General features: G+C 37.8%; 1 protein-coding gene and 3 non-coding genes across 5 annotated transcripts in view; 2 read left to right on the forward strand and 2 right to left on the reverse strand.

Annotated features, from left to right (window-relative positions):
• Positions 1-13980, reverse strand: part of LOC131685101 (RING finger protein 17) — a 519412-nt gene that overhangs the window by 284534 nt on the left and 220898 nt on the right. The window lies entirely within an intron of this gene.
• On the reverse strand, positions 722-793 carry Trnap-cgg (transfer RNA proline (anticodon CGG)). The gene has a single exon. It is a non-coding gene; the product is annotated as a tRNA-Pro (tRNA).
• On the forward strand, positions 1608-1681 carry Trnai-aau (transfer RNA isoleucine (anticodon AAU)). The gene has a single exon. It is a non-coding gene; the product is annotated as a tRNA-Ile (tRNA).
• Trnai-aau (transfer RNA isoleucine (anticodon AAU)) lies at positions 12052-12125 on the forward strand. The gene has a single exon. It is a non-coding gene; the product is annotated as a tRNA-Ile (tRNA).

Here is a 13980-nt window from a genome sequence, read left to right on the forward strand (position 1 = left end):
GTTTCATCCATTTGATGTTCGGTGTGCTATTGAGAACCCGACTAATAGTGGATTTATGCACTGGAAGATCAAGTTTGTTTATAATTTGACGGCAGTTTAAACGATTTTGCGTAGCTTCGTGACGAATTTGACCTTTTTGCCTGGCCGACAATTTAGCGTTTCCCTTAGTACGTGGCTTAACCCCGTACTTTTTTGGATTTTTGAGAAAATTTCGTACAACTTTCTCGGATCTGTCGATTTTCCGAGCAATTTCGCGATTAGAAAGATTTTGACTCTTCAAAACGCGAATTTGGCCTATTTCCACTTCGTCCAACCGTTTTGCTTTACCCATATCTGAAAAAACATTATAATTGTTCAATGTTCCACGTTAACTATTTACAAGACTAACTGCCAAGTGAATAATCCTCCAGGAGTGGATACAAACGACTTTATGTTGTAAAATCACTTGAAATTAAACCTGCGTCTAAACGTTTGCAACGATCCAAATTGACAAAATCAGCTTAAAAGCAAAATTACCACCGTCAACAATAAAAACAGTATAATGTAGAACTTATATACGCAATACGAGATGTCACTAATACACCCACACTATCCATATCTAGGTTTGAACTGAACCAAAAAAGTTGGGATATTTTCCATAAGTGCGGCTAAACGAATGCATCGCACTGTATGTTAATAAAAATATGCATCGATATTTCCCTGAAGAAAAAAATATCAACACGGGCTCGTCCGGGAATTGAACCCGGGACCTCTCGCACCCGAAGCGAGAATCATACCCCTAGACCAACGAGCCGCTTGTATAGCAGTGTGAAAAAAGCGTTACAAAAATGCGAAGTTTCTCCCGCTCTCCTGAAAGCTTGGAATAATTTTCTCTCCGAACATTCCTCCGTCGCAGTAAAAATACACGGTTCCCAGGCAAACCGAATGGGAAAGCATCATTATCATCATTAACGTACATTCTCAAACAAAAAGAACAAACGAACGAATGTAGGCAACGCATGCGCACAAAGTGTGGCACGCGATCTCTAGACCGACCTACTCTCGGTGAACTGCGGAAGCATAACACAACTATAATAACATCAAAGAGGAAGAAGCCGAACTTCAGGGGTGTGGCGCTTGTGTCTATACGGTAATGAACCACACACCACAGCTGATGATGATGATGATGATGAGGTTGAAAAAAAAGGTTATGCAGTTGAGACTTGCCTCGGAAAAAGGGGGAAGTGATTTCATTTTACCGCGCGGTTGCTCCCGAAAGCTGTGCCTTGCATGTTGTACCTCAGTGTTTTCGGAACGAATAGGGTTGAGCTTTCGTGAATAAAATGCAATTGATGAGAACTGTTTATCGGGAGAGGTTGGGTTCGTCGGCTAGGCTTTATAAAATTTGTCAAGCAGTCGTGGGTAATTACTAGATTTGCTATTCTCCGGAACCACCTAGCAGAGAGCTGTTCCTGTACTTTGCTTCTTCTCCATTTTGTAGATTTGGTAGCAATACAGTGAGAAGTAAATACTACATAAAATTAACCATTTGAAATATGTGCAACGGAAGTTCATTTTGTTCGATAAAAAGGAAAATGTTTGTCTCTAAGCAACGAAACGCCACAACCGGCTCCATAGCTCAGTTGGTTAGAGCGTCGTGCTAATAACGCGAAGGTCGTGAGTTCGATCCTCTCTGGAGCCATTGTTCTTTTTTGTTAATTTTTGTTTGATAATTTAGAAAGAAAACATTCTAATGCTTGCTACAGTGCTGCCAATTTCACCGCTTGCTTTAGCGGAGAGTTTATTTTCATTTGATTTATTCAGAATTTATTTCCTTAGAATTTTTTTTCGTTTGCCTATAGATACAGTATGTGCATTGTTACCTGCAGTCTCTGTTTTAGCTATACTTTATTTTAAATCGCTGAATATCTACGATTAAGGTTATGTCAAGGGTTATGTTCAAATCAACCCAGGGACAACTTGACAGATAGTGCTTGTTTCATATATGTACTCAAGTAACAAGTTTGTATAGCCCAATTTTAGTCAATTTTTGCCATTTTTCTAAAATGACAGGAGAATTTTTTGTTAATAACGCACGCAATGTTGACCTCTAGCCCATCGGTAGTTTGCTGTTTGTAAATGTAGTCACTATTTTAGCATGCAATGGGGTCTCTAGGATTTGTTCTGGACGCTCCTCACATTGAATAGGCAGTTTTGTTTGCTTACATACACATTTAACCATACATGGCCACGTCTGAAACAGCAAGGCTTTGGCAGCAACCTGTGAAAAGTTTGCTTGACCGAACGGTAATTTTTTATTCAAGATTAAAAAATTTGGAAACGTTAATCATGCGTATATTGTTGCATGATGAAATTGCAAAGAAAACTGAAGTAATAAAAAAAGAACCAAGATCGTGTGTCAACCCAGTTGTCGAAAAATCCCATTTGAAAAAAATCGTTAGGAGAACAGCCTTTATAGCTGGATGTAGGAAAATAAGAGTTTTGGTCAGAAATAACGCAATAAAGCGACGAATATAAAGTGATGATTCCATTCCTTAGATTAAGCATAATATATTAACCAAGAACTGTAAAAGGTAGTGTAAAATGAACATGTAATTTCCTTTTGATGCCGAGATAATATGACGAAAAAATTACAAATTACAGGTCCAAAAATGAAACACAACTCGCTTAGCAAACAACCAATTCCGAATGAGGTCCCAGAGGTTTTGATGGTGAACAAAATTGAGGCCTGGTTCGGCTAACGAGCCAATGCAATATTACTCGAACTCCTGTGATGCGAAAACTGAATTTTCATTGAAATGTGACATTAAATTATTCAATAACAGAAAATAGCGAACTAATACGTTGATGACTGGATATTTCTGCCCGGTTTTTTTTATCTGGTTTAAAAACGAGAATTACATTCGCATTTTTTCATTTTCATGGAAAATATCTTGTTTTCGTTTTGGGAGGTGTAAAGATATACTGTCAATTTAAGCTTTTTTATAAATTTCTGAAATAATCGTTGAGATTTTAGCTTTTGGCCCATGTTTGCCTCTACCCTCCTCTAAATGATTGAGCTGTTAGAAATAAAAGTCGGAAGGTCAGACCATGATTCGTGAGACCCGTTTAGTTCTAGTAGAATGTAAACGTCTGCTACAAACATCAAGCTTAACACTTGCACTGGGGTTCTTCAAAGTATGAGTCGGGTTAGAAGAAGCTTTAGCGTAAAAACTGGACGGAAATTGATCTGATTTTTACAAATTTGTTGTTTTTGCCAATTTTTAATGCTGATTGTTAAAATGATATACGAATTTCCCGGCGTACGAGTTTTGTTTTTATCCGTTTCTTAAACTGGAGTTTCATCCTTGTAAACTTTTTAAACGATTTTTACGCTGGAAGCTTATAAACAACACATTCTAATAGATTTAAACGGACCGTACGAATCACGGTCTGCTCTGTTCATTTCATGTCAATGAATGAATTACCTGTCGAAATTACTTTTTTTTTTTTCAATTTGTTTATTTGATAAGGCACGTATGCGTTAGCTTAAAGGTGCCATTTTTTCATTGTTTTACATTTTGAATTTCTTAAAACTAGGGGGTTACACATTTCAATATTATTTTGTTTTATATAATGAGACTAAAAAAAAACCTCACAGCTAACTTATACATATAACAGAGGGTATAATATAATATTCGTAAGATTTAGGGGACGGGTCATTTTGTGTGTTCTTTGTATAGTAATTCACTAAGCGGAACATTTTACAAGCTTATTAACTAGAAATAACTAGAAAGAGTGGTTGAAGATTAAGGGGAATTAATTAGGGCTATTTTAAAGTAGTGGTACTGTTGGGCATTTCTTAACGAGATTAAATATTGATCAACTAAAACTAAGCACATAAGTTTTGGGGATATATTCAAGGGGAGAAGGGAGTTAAAGTCATACATCTGTGTATCAGAGACATGGGAGGGAGAGCGGACAAGGCTGAAGGGGGGGGGGGGGGGGGGTGAGATATAAACTTTCAGTTTCCGGCATCAGGAATTAACGGCCAGGATTACAGATTCGAACGGATTGATCAACTAACACTAGAAAGTCGAAATTACTTAATTTTTATCTGATTGCATCGTTGGCTTTATGGTAGGGGAGAGAGGGTAACAGTGGATCAGCAGGAACTATGAAACATTCGTAATAAAATCACAATGCATGATCGGAATCGTCTAATTCCCTCATATTTCACAATTTCTAATTCTTTACACGTGTTGCTATATTTTGGAAGAGATCTGATAACTCTATCTCTTTTAATGGATATTTGTTTGTTTTGTGATAGCCAGAGTAAATTTGCAATGATAAACATTATTCCATCTTTATGAATTACCATTCATTGAATAAATGTTTAGTCTATTGCTATTTATTGCAAATTTTATGCTCAACATTTGCCGCGAACAAAGTTTTTTGGTAACTACTCATGGTTCTGTGTGATTTCACAATTTTCATGAATAGACCCATTGGGTAACTGTGAAACGATGGCGTATGGGGAACAGTGATTTTTGTTTGTTTTTGTGGTCTGTCTCAAAATGTCAATGGGTTCCGATTTTCCACAGTAAATACTACTCATATAGTGCAAAATTAGTAAATTTGGCAAATTTTGTAGAAATTGTCTCTTATTTCAGGATTGCAGCTAATATGCATATATGGTGGTTCGATGTTACGCGATGATATAGTGGATTCTTTCGCAAACAAACGATTTTCGCCTCAATATAACTTTAATTCAAAGCGTTAGGATCATTCTTCGTCAAAACAAAAGAATAAAATTTATAAGTAGAATATTTCACTATAGACGACATCGTGTTTCATAGTTCCTACCCATGGGGCACACTGATACATTTTACCACCAACTGTTTATTATCCAAAAAATGTTATTTTCCGTGAATTTTACCAGCTGGAAAAAATATATGTATTAGTTAACAACATAGTGGCACTATGTATCACTTTTGATTACACAAATAACATGTATTATCATCAAAATTAAATTGTAGAAAAAATGTGTTTCATTCAGAGGCGACGCGTCGGTACGTTCAACCTGTTCATTGAACAGGTAAGCGAAATCTGACGACCTGAAACTTATCTTCAGTTAAAATTAACATTAGCAGCAGCTGCACGAAAATTCTTTAAACCTTGAAGTTCGACAATTTGATCCGAACGATAAACCAACCTATCACATCAAGCGAGTAAATTAAAAAATTTACTGTTTTCCCATGACCACTGGTTGCAAGTGAACCAGCGTGCATTGGTGCGATGTCCATATGGGCCTTAGAGTTGAGTGCAAACGAGAGCGATTTATAATTTTTGAGCGCGTGCCGCCGTACGTTCATAACAGTCGGTCGAAAGCTTTCTTGGGTAGCCTGAACAAATGTTGCTGCATTTGGGGGATATTGGTTTTAGACGTGTGTGTATTTCGTTGGTTCAACGATAATAATGAACCGTCTACTTTTGCTTCAAAGAAATTGTTTGCTTTTTGCATTTACATGTTGAGAACTTATCTAGTGTCTTGTTAAACCATTCATAAATTGATTCGGAGCCCTGAATGGAGTAAAGATTCCAGCTAAAATGCAACAACCGATTCCGAAACCGATTGAATCGGAATCGGCTGTTGCATTTGAGTTGGAATCCATACTGACTCCATTCGAAAATCAGAACCGGTTTCGGAATGGGTTTGACTGGCTAAGAGTGTAAAATGGACGTAAGGTTGGTCGAATGATCTTGCGTTCTATTGTGATAATGAACGGGTTGATGTTCAATGCCTATGATATTTTACGAGAAAAATATTTTTTTCTGAATTCAATGAATTGCACGAGGGAAATTCAAATTTCTATATCATTTGAAAGAATTGAGGGATGACTTTTTGGTTGACAAATATTTCAATCTTTATTATACAGGTGTGTGGAACATAAGCTTCTACATTTCAAGTTAATTCATATCATATCATTATTTATAAGTATTCACGAAATTATCGTAGTCTCGTTTTCTATGGTGAATTTCGTGCAATGTAAACATTTAAAGTTACGAAAATTGTCGTTCATCAAGTCGCCATGTATTTAGGTAGTTCACGAAATGAAAGCATCTAATCTATTTTTAGCAGATTTACAAATAAATTCGTTCAACGATACGAATTTTTGGTGCATATTTATTTTGGGGATTCTTCGGAAAAAATGTTCGAAAGATGCTCGTAAATATAAAGACGTTCGTGTATTTTATCAAACAATTCGTTTGAATAACGAAATGTAATAAGCAAACGAAAGTCGTTGCGTGGTTGTTACAAAAAATTCGTAATGAAAATAGAAACGTTTACGTACAAATACGAATGTATCATCCTATGTTCGACAAATTCGTATATTTTACGAAAGTTTACAGCACGAAACCTATTCGTAGCACATTTACAAATATATTCTCTCAGTGTACTTTTTGCTCTTTTAAGTATTCTATCAGACGTTTGTTTGACAATTCATTGGATTTGACAACAAATTTGTTTTGCTCAGCTCTTGCGTACAGAAAAAACCCGTTGATGAACATCTTTCATTGGTCCTAGAGATGATTATGACGTTTTCAGGGTCTTTGTGGTATATTGAACAGGTTGACGATGGAACCACGCGTCGCCTCTGGTTTCATTGTTACCCTCTCTCCCCTATTCTCTTACGACTGAAAGTAGAATTTGTCAGAAACTGCCGCTTTCGGGTGAGACGAAACTGAGTCAAGTTCTAACCTCAACGCTGTCAAAATATAATATATGAACTAACAGTAGTTCAGTTTGCAACCTGGCTCAGATTCGGGGTCAAGTAAAAACGACATAAAGTAAAGTAGACATTGCGATAATCAACGCTTTGGAAGTCTACTGAGCTCACTCACTGGGTAGCTTAAAGATGATTTCGCTCGGGTTTCAGAGCGGCTTCCACTGACGCGACTGTCGGAATCTTAGAGTTTTCGTGAAGTAAAACAACTTGACAGCTGACAGCATATATTGAACTCATAAGCAAATTTTGTGGTGATTTCGTAACGTCATGGCGGCTCGATGGGAGCAAAGTTTAAAAAAGGTGCATCGTATTTACTATTTTTCATATCTGTAGGAAATAAATATTTAAACATTTATATCACCAAATTTATTTCGCTATTCCAATCAAAAACTGTTCTTGTTTTACCATTCCTAAACAGAAACATTGATTCCATATTTTTTTTTTTTCGAGAGTTGTCCTACTGGAGCTGTAGAGCTAGGTTCTCGGAAGGGCTCCCCGTCAGAATCACATACTACAATTTGCAGACGAGACAGGCAATGTCGCCCAATAAAACACTGCATTGGGCCAATTGTAGCGGGCCGTGATTCTGAATGTGATATTCATTGTACGGTTTAGGTATGTGCGGGCGTAGGGACTCGCGATCGCGTGTATCATCGCGAAGGGCTCGAACATTTGTACGTTAACGTGCTCGATCGCGTGTGCGCTTGTATGTCGCGTGTGCGTTTGTATGTCGCGTGCGCGTTTGTATGTCGCGTGTGCTAACGTGTATGAACTTCGCGTGTATAAATTCTATTTGATAACCGTGTGCCTTTCGTATATTCGCGTGTGTTCTAGAATGATCGCGCGCGGACCGTGAATCTGATACTTAATTTTTGATTTTTGGTGTACGGTTCAGATTCCAGAAGAAAGTGGGTTCTTACATATCATTAGAATTCCCATTCATGTCGCCGTAGAACGCGTGGTCTAGTGGATATGAGCTTAATTTTTTTTTTGATTGAAACAACTGAATGTATGGACCTAAATTGCTAGAATGAAGGCTAAAGATTTCCGGACGTGACCGATTCATGATCGCGCGCGCTTGCGGGTTCGCGTTTGAGACCGCGTTTGTAACGTCGTAAGTACTAAAACGTTCACACAATTGCCGGAGTGTTATCAAGTTTACGCGATCTCGGGCATAGGTGTGCGTAGATGATCGCAAAGGGCTTAAGCGTTTCGTATTTGACGTGTTTGTCGCGTGTGCTCGCGCGTATGTGACTTCGCGTGTATAAATTCGATTTTAAAACCCTGCGGCCATTCATATATTCGCGGACCGTCATTCCGATCTTTAGCTTTCGGTGTACGGATCACATTCTGACAGGGAGAGAGTTACCCCATATCACTAGAGTTTACGGTCATGTCGCCATGGAACGATTTGTCTAGTGGATATGGGAGTTATTTTTCAATTTTGTTATTTTTTTTATTAATTAACAAGGACCTAGATTGTTGGTACCGAGGATAGAGACTTCCGAACGATCCCGATTCATGATGGCGCGAGCGCGGGAGTTTGTAGGTTGACGCTTGGGATCGTGTTGCTAAGTTTATGAGTGCTGAGATTTTCACCTTATCACCGGGGTGTAATCACGTTTGCGAGTTCGTGGGCGTAGGTTGCTGGGAAAATCGCGAGGGGCTCTAACGTTTGTGCGCTGACGTGATTTTGTAACGTGTGTTCTTGAATGGTCGCGCGAACCGTGAGTCTGATATTAAATTTTCGGTGCGCGGTTAGAATTCTGGCAGAGAGTGGCATCGTTTATATCGATAGGGTTCCCGGTCATGTCGCCATGAGACGTGTTGTCTAATAGGTATGGGCGTATTTTCTTAATTGGTCCAGCTGAAGGCATGGACCTAGACTTCTAGGATCAAGAATAGACTTCCGGACGTGATCGATTCGCAATCGCGTGCGCGAGAGCATTTTTGTAGGTTCCCCGCTTGAGACCGCGTTTGAGAATGTGTGAGTGTTAAGACGTTCACTATCACCATCTTTGTTGACCCAGCTGAAGGCGGGTGTAGAATGGCAGTATAGGACTCGAAAAGAAGAAATAAAAGACAATATATGAGAGACGTAATAGATTAGATAGGTACAAGATACAGCTGAAGTTATGATCATCACATGAGACATACATTAGTACTTCAAACACTACTAATACTTGAATAGCCAATCACCACACATAGCACATCCTTTCTCAATTATCTATTTGTTATTGGTTGATTGTTGGTTATGAGCTGGTAAATAGAGGAAAGGTATAGAACAGAAAAAAGGCTCATATCAGCCCTCCCGGCCTCCTCAACACACCACTATCGAGGCGTATTATAATCAACATCTTGAAGCGGGCTTCTTATATAAATCAAATCCTCAGTAGTCATAATGTTTGGTGGATTATTAACATGAGAACTAATTAACCTTTAGTAGTAGAACTTGGTGCAAATAAAAACTAAAAAGAGCGAAGGTCCTTATATTTAGATAACTCTATTGAATCTATTGTGGCTTGATGATGTTTACAATACCGTCAATCCCATCAACCTGCGAGAGGGAGAAACATTGATTCCATATTTACTCTAAAAATCTAAAATAAATGAATCAATTTTCGAAAATTCGACTGTCGAAATCGATCCACTTCCACTTATATTGGAATTTCCGAAAATCGTTGGGATCGAACCAACATCTCCCGTGACATGAAATTCTCCGGTAGATACCGTTTCGTTAGGTTTCTGTCAGACTGAAGCCGAGTAAAATACGAGAAGAATTCCGAAGGGATTCGTACAAAAACCATCGCAATATCTTCCGGACAGAATTATTGCAAAAGTCGACCAAAACTCTGGCATGAGTCGAGTACAATTGTATATTCCTTGCAGCATTCTTGCTAAAACCGGATACGAACAAAATAGTACATTACTGACATAATTCTGGTAAAAGCACACAAATTGTATCCAAAATCAATTTTGCTAATTGTGTAGAAAATCCTAAATCTTGTTTATATTCCCGACCAAAATACTAGAAAACTTGACGTTCTTAATTATTGCGAAACAGAATGTCATGGGGTCACGAATTGTTAAGTTTGGTGATTTACTTTCATTGGCCAAAATGTTTTATATTTCTCGGGAAAAAAGCACCAATGATTTACCGATTACACACTTCACACAAGCAAACCAAAACATTTTTAGGAAGGAATAAAGCCGGTTGCTAAAAACAATAACTTCCAGTCCAGCTAAATTTATATTAAGATTTATGTAACTTTGCTGACGGTGTCCAGTTACGGATAAATTTATTCTCTAATAATAGTTTTCTTTATCCACATTTTGGAATACGCTTTTTCTAAATGTTGTTCTTGCTGCATTGACGGCGTTCATAACACACGTAATGAAACACGCTCTTGAAACTATTTCGTTTCATTGTTCGTGGTACTCGTATGGAGAAGGTATACTAGCGCCACCTTCAAAACATATACTTGTACATATACAAACTTTACGCATGCCGTAGACTCAGGTGATTCGCATTTCTAATGCCAAAAGACCCGGACTCCTACGGTAGCAGACAAAAAGTTAAGTCGCCGGTGAGCTCTAAGCTTGCATATATGATCCTTCCACGCTTTTCTAAACTTTCTCCCTTCAACTCTTTGCTCTCCCTTGAGTACTATGGCACTAAATATTGAAAAATATACTTCACCTTCCAGTCCCTCGCTAATTAAATGCCGTAACAACTGTTGACAAATTGACTCAATAAGTCGTTAACAAAAAAATGGTAAAACTAGATTTCATCAACTTAAATCAGAGTTTTTAAAATTTCGACCTATTTCTTCGGACCAATTTTCAGTGCCCGTTTTAATCCACTTCCCGTCAAAGTAGGAATCTAATATTTGGCCAAAGATCATCACACATATGCACTAACAATCGCTACCATTTTTATTGAAATCGGATAAGTGACAAAATTTTGAAAAAAAAAACTGTCTCTTGAGTATGACCAGAGATTGTGCTCTTGATGGAGAAACCGAAATAACTTGAAAATGGCGTAATTTCACGAATTAATTCGTTTTGTTAAATGAAAATTTCTTGAAAACGGCGATTTCAGAGAAAAAAAATTATTGAGTATTTTGATTTGTACAGTGCTTTTTTAAGAACTTGATTACTTTCAATGTTTTTTGTGACAATGTTTGTTTTTGTATTCTTTTTTTCACGCGACGATACACTCTGCGAAATTTTTCCAAAATTTTCATTTTTCGTCCAACTCAAAAGCATTGCATAAAATAATTATTCCGAATCAATTGATCAGGCGTCACCGTTAATTAAAAAAAATCGTGTTTGACGTAAAATCGCTACAACTTTTCAACGATGATAGTTAGACATGTTGTGGTGACTTTAAAGGAATTATCCATCCTAAAAGAAGCTCGAAATTGTTTGAATATTAAAAACAATAGCTCCAAAGTTATACGAATAAAACCATTTTTCAAAGAAAAACCCTAAATCGTCATTTTCAATTTCGTGTAAAATTAAAAGTAAGGCAGATAGAGTATACCTACCTTCAAAATTCTAACCTAAAACTTCTAATTCTAATTTCACTGAAAACATCTATAATGATTAAAAATTATTATTTTGATCTTGGTAACTGTAGTTTAAGCAGAAAAAAGAGCCATTCCCAAATTACGTAAAATCTCCCAAAGGCATGGTAAAACTAAATTGTTAAGTTTCAGTAAAAAACTAAAATTCCTGCTAAATTTACATTCTGGACCACTGTGCACTGTCGTTGATTATGTACGCACAAACATGATTCACCTCGCTAAACCGGGCCAAAGTCCCGAAACTGAAAATTGAAGTTTCAACAAACAATTTTAGCTTGAAAAACTTTTAGATTTGAATTGAAATAATTCTGAAAAATTATTTTGATATCCGCTTATGCTAATTCGTAGACCAGTAGAAATAGTAAAAAATCTAATGAGTTGGCATCACTGGTTTGCTAGCAGTTGCTATCTACTAGTTGTCCAAGCAAAAAAACAGAATAGGTCTACTTGGTCTTGACATTCTTGTTTTAGTTTTGAATGTATGATCATTCATCGAAAAACAGTTCATAAAGGCACCCTAACTTAAGGTTTTTGAACCATGATTCCGCTGATGTATAGAATTGAAAATAGTTTTTTATTCAAAGTTCGACGTCAAATTTTGCTGATTCCCTGGTATTCTCAATCAAGCAGTTTACATTCCCACGACAAACGATCGCTAACTCTACGGCTTCTGTTGCCTGCCCCACCATCCTGGCCCCATAGCTCAGTTGGTTAGAGCGTCGTGCTAATAACGCGAAGGTCGTGAGTTCGATCCTCTCTGGAGCCAAATTCGCTTTTTTAGTGGAGCTGAGTCCGCGCGCTTTTTAAATCGTGATGAGAGAATATGGCATAGATAGGGAGTTTATTTTTACGTTCGAGTAGCGACAGCCTGTTAGTGTTCATAGTTGAACATGCCAAGGAAAATAAAAAAAATATTTTTTTTTCTTCAGGTACGGGAAACCAGTTTGTGAAAATTTAGCTTGAAATGGTTTCTGGGTATTTGGATAATCTACTGACTATGATCTACACTCCAGTACTAACTAGCGAGCGGTACCTTGACCAGCGGTGCATAAGGGCGGGCGGCAGCTTGATCTTACTGCACATTACATCGGAATAGTGCCCACCACCCCATTCCAACTAACAAGAGGAGTGCAAAACAAGGCAACAATCGAAATTGAAAGTGAATGTCAACGTTGTAGCAAGATTGGTAAAGAGCTAAAACGAACTCCCGGAGCTTGATTTGTGGCCATTGGCGCGGAGTCAGTGAATTGTGAAGTGGATTGTATGCGGATGTGTTTCTGTTTGATCGTACAAACTGTGTGCTGATTGGCGTGGCTTGCTGTGATTATCAGGGGATAGGTCTGATTTATTTAGTCGTACCTAGTTAGTATGTTATATTCAGTGACGGATCCAGGGGAGGGTCTTGGGGTCCGGACCCCTCCGAATTTTTTTACTTGATAAGAGATTTCAAACAAGTTTCAATTTTTTATAAGTCAAAATCATTCCAAATCAAATTTGTCCAACAAAGCTGATATTCAGTAGATATGGTTATTACGTATTATGAATTACACAATGTTCATTTTGAAATCGAAATTTCGAACCCCTCCCGAATTTTTTTTCTGTGTCCGCCCCAGGTTATATTATGAAACATTTGTACAACAAATCATAGTACTGACGAGTACAGCAGAAATTTTTTCCAAACTTTTGTTTGAATATGTTATGAACAGCCATCACTGACGGATCGTGTCCCCTTGGGAATTGTTTTGCTTCACCGCTTGAGAATAAAGAACACACGTACCATGGTCCGGTATGCCATCGCTTTTACTACCCCATTCCGTAACCGCACTTTGCGATCCATCGGTGAACAAGTTTTCCCCTAAGCTTTCAGGTTTACTGTCAAACCAGAAAGTTGAAATCACCAACTTTCAGTTTCATTTGCCTCTGGCAGCAGCATCCAGCACCAACGCTTTTTTCAACGGTTCATAATGGTCCAAGGCAACCATGGAAGCATGGATCGTACACCTAGCTAGCCTACTAACTGCATAGGCATACAGGCTCTCACAAACAACAGCTGCTTTGATTATGCGACCGTTTACTACAACAGGGATGCCGCATTGCAATCTGTGTATCTGACCAAAATTTCTGTGGACTGGCAGAATTTTTACAAAAATCTTTGATTTTTCAAAAAATGCTAAAAATCTGTCATCAGAGATAAAGAATCTTTAAATTTATTTAATAAATTTCAATTTATTTAATAAATCGATAACATTACTGATATACTGTTAATGTGGCAACCCTGCCGCTCAGAAGCGTAGAAATGCGTTCGAGAAAGCTTTTTCTTTAATTATACATTATTTTGCGGTAAAAGTACATTTTTTTCGGGTCAGCAAATAATGTTGCCCTCTTAAACGAAACCACGGAAGAAAAACAAAAGCATTCCGAGAAGAGCGCGTTCATTTAATCTGTCAAACAATGGGTTGAAGCGTACCTACATAAAAAGCAGAGTAGCAGCTACATCCGCAAATAATTACGGCCCTAACACATGGGGGCGCATAATTTGTGTTAATTTGAGTGCGCATCGCAAGCAACAAAGACGCGCCGCCGCAACGCCATAAATCGCCGACCAATTCGAATCAGCACGG

Source organism: Topomyia yanbarensis, chromosome 1, assembly GCF_030247195.1.
Source record: "Topomyia yanbarensis strain Yona2022 chromosome 1, ASM3024719v1, whole genome shotgun sequence".
Lineage (NCBI taxonomy): Eukaryota > Metazoa > Arthropoda > Insecta > Diptera > Culicidae > Topomyia > Topomyia yanbarensis.